At 34.2% G+C, this 3,503-nt stretch overlaps 1 protein-coding gene across 2 annotated transcripts in view; it reads left to right on the top strand.

Annotated features, from left to right (window-relative positions):
* Positions 1–3,503, top strand: part of LOC106963550 (uncharacterized) — a 20,974-nt gene that overhangs the window by 3,832 nt on the left and 13,639 nt on the right. The window contains exon 2 of one of the 2 annotated variants that reach the window (XM_015058523.1): positions 3,122–3,280. The gene's annotated coding sequence lies outside the window, so the exon portion shown is untranslated. Of the gene's footprint in view, positions 1–2,929; positions 3,281–3,503 lie in introns of those variants that run through there. The other variant, XM_015058524.1, reaches the window with a different exon arrangement.

The following is a 3,503-nucleotide window of genomic DNA, read 5'->3' as shown; positions in this document are numbered from 1 at the left end:
AAAAACGGAAGTATAAGAAATAGCACCCCCTTCACTTCCGGATTGCAATGGTCCTATTTCCAAATAAGCTATGAGACTGACAGTGGTCTGTCCCCGCCCATTTCTGTTTTCTGCAGCGAGGTGTACTTGTTTCTGTTTGCTAAGCAGTTAGATAAAGAAATAAAGCATTTAAATTGGTTAAAAGGTCTCGTAATTTTCAACATTTAATTGAATATAAAAAGTCACAAGCAAAAATCAGGAGAACAATAAGAAGCACAAAAAGACAATTCTGGAGAGGTTTCTGTGACACAATTGACAGTAGTACAAAATTAAGGGATGTTTGGGGGATGATCAAAAAATGGGAGGAGATAGAAGGGAATGGAGTTATCCTATACTAAATAAAAATTATATAGTAGCTGTAACTGATAGGGAAAAGGCTGATATGTTAGTAAGCACTTTTGTGGAGATTCATAATGGGGAAAATTTATCAGATAATGAAATTGAAGGAAGGGAGAGAAATAAAAAGGAAAATGATGGAATTTTAAGAAGAAAGGAGAATAATAATGATCTGATGAATTATCCTTTCTCTATTGGAGAGCTAAAAAGAGCTTTGGATAGAACTAGGAATAGTGCTCCAGGTAAAGATGAAGTTTGTTATATTATGCTAAGACATGTAAGTGAGGAAGTTTTAAATAAATTATTAATTTTATTCAATAAGATTTGGAAGGAGGGGAGACTGCCTTGTAAGTGGAAAGAAGCTATTGTTAATCCGCTAAAGAAACCTGGGAAAGATCATAGTAATCCTGGAAATTACAGACCGATTGCTTTAACATCTAATATGTGTAAACTGATGGAAAGGATGGTGAATGAGAGATTGACATAATATTTGGAGTCAAAACATTTAATTGCTCCTTATCAGAGTGGCTTTCGTAGAGGGAGAGGAACAATTGATCCTATTTTATGTTTAGAGGATGATATTAGAAAAGCTCAGATTAATAAGGAAACTGTTGTGTTTTTTGATGTGGAGAAAGCATATGATGTGTTATGGAGGGAAGGGGTAATGATTAAATTACATCAGATAGGTATAGGAGGTAATATGTTTAATTGGATATGGGATTTTTTATGTGATAGTAATATTCAAGTTAAAATAGGATGTCATTTTTTTAAATTATGTAAAATAGAAAATGGAACCCCTCAAGGAAGTGTGGTAAGTCCAACATTATTTTCAGTTATGATCAACGACATTTTTAAAGAATTATCCATCGGTTTTGGTAAGTCACTTTTTGCTGATGATGAAGCATTATGGAAAAGGGGAAGAAATGTGGAACATCTTACTGTTAAACTCCAGGAAGGAATAGATAAAGTGAGTAATTGGGGGGTAGAGTGGGGTTTTAAATTTTCTATTGGAAAGACAAAAGTAATGTTTTTCACAAATAAAAAAATAAGGATTGATAAAAAAGTTGTGTTTATATGGGAAAGAGTTAGAAAGGGTTGATTGGTTTCGGTTTTTGGGGGTAGTTTTTGATAAGAAACTAACTTGGGGAAATCACATAGAACATATTATGGAGAAAAGTAAAAAGGTTTTAAACATTATGAGGTGTTTAGCAGGATTGAGATGGGGTGCAAGTTTTGATTCCCTAAAAAATATTTATGTGTCACTAATTAGATCAAGAATAGATTATGGGAGTGTGGTGTATAGTTCAGCAGCTAAAACTAGGTTAAAAAAGTTAGATGTTATCCAAGCTAGAGCAATGAGAATTTGTTTAGGGGCAGTTAAATCAACGCCAATATGTGCTTTGCAAGTAGAGGTAGGAGAAATGCCATTATGCATCAGAAGGCAGCAGCTAATGGTCAATTATCGGATAAGTTTAAAAGGACATAATGAAGATCACCCAGTTAAGAAAGCATTAGAAAAGCGTTAGGAAAGAGGAAAAAAACAAATTGATAGTTTTGGGTGGGTTGGGGATGATAGAGCGAAAATATTTAATGTTATAAAATATTTAGTCCAACTGTATTGTGGCCTTTGAGACCTACATGGACATGGAAATATATTAATGTAGACAGATCATTAACAAATATTAAGAAAAGAAATACAATAGATATTTGTCAAGAATTTTATAATCAAATGCAGAATAAATATAATAACTATTTGCAAATTTATACGGATGGTTCGAAAGACCCCCAAAATTAAGCAACCAGTATAGCTGTAGTGATTCCTGAAGTAAAGATTAGTATTTCAAAAATAACATCTAATTATTTGAGTGTATTCACAGTAGAACTATGTGCTATTTTATTAGCTTTAGAATGGGTGGAGGATACTAATATAAATAAAATAATAGTTTGTAGTGACTCACTATCTGCATTGTTGAGTATCGGAAAGAGACGTACAAATAATCATCAAAATATATTATATGAGATTATGGCTCTTCACCATAGGATGTGAACAAAATAAAAATGTTATATTATTCTGGACTCCTGCTCATGTAGGTATGGGCAATGAAAGAGCGGATAGGTTGGCTAAAGAGATGATTAAAAAAGATGATATTGATATGCAAGTAAAGTTATCTAAATCTGAAGGCAAAAGTATAATTTGGAAAGAAAGCAAGAAGATATGGGAAGCTAGGTGGGAAAATGAAATAAATGGAAGACATTTATATAGGATACAAAATACAGTCGATGTAGTAAGGATCAAAGGAATAAACAGGAGGGAGGAGATAATTATAAATAGAATAAGAACCGGGCATAGTTTCCTAAATGGAACTCTTTTTAAGATGGGGAAACATCTTACTGGTTTATGTAGTTGGTGTGATGCTGTAGAAATGGTGGAACATGTTTTGATTAGATGTACAAAATATGCAAACCAAAGAAGATTATTAAAAACGGAATTAGGTGTTAGTAGGGAATTGAAATTTGAGAGTGTGATCGATCAGGTATTGAGGGGAAAAAGAAGATTTCTCTAAAAAAAAACACTGGGATCTTTAAGAGAATTTGAAGTATAGATAGTAGGATCCAATAGACGGCAGTAGTGCAACGTGGATGGATGCAAGCTGCCGTTAAAACCTAAAGAAGAAGAAGAAGAAGAAGAAGAAGAAGAAGAAAGAAGAGGGAAAAAAAAGAAATTGTTTCTGTTTGCTGCAGTGAGGTCCTTCTCAAGTCGCGTGACCTCAGTCTAACTCATGTTTGTGGATTTGCCCGGCGGGCATTTTGGAAAACCTTGCTCGAAGTTCATCAGCCGAAAAAACAGGAAGTAACTTTCAACTTGAGAGCAACTGTACGCCTTCAGCAGGGACCAGCAGAACGAGTAAGTGCTGTGTCTTTTTTGTTCACACCACCGAGGCATTTATTAGAGCTGTTCACGGAAATGAAGTTATCCTGCTGTGTAGACCTGAAAATGATTAAACCCCAGTTTACTTAACAGAATTAATTCGGAAACGGTTACGAAGCTGAAGTTGCTTTCCAATTCTAGCTTCCAATAGCTAAAGGGCGATTCCACTTAATTTTTCACTACTTTCCGCATCTTTAAT

This window comes from Poecilia latipinna, unplaced genomic scaffold (genome assembly GCF_001443285.1).
Source record: "Poecilia latipinna isolate Pla-1442-1.1 unplaced genomic scaffold, P_latipinna-1.0 Scaffold1547, whole genome shotgun sequence".
Classification (NCBI taxonomy): Eukaryota; Metazoa; Chordata; class Actinopteri; order Cyprinodontiformes; family Poeciliidae; genus Poecilia; species Poecilia latipinna.
Note: the sequence above shows the minus strand (reverse complement) of the source record. Positions and strands in the feature narration are given on the sequence as shown.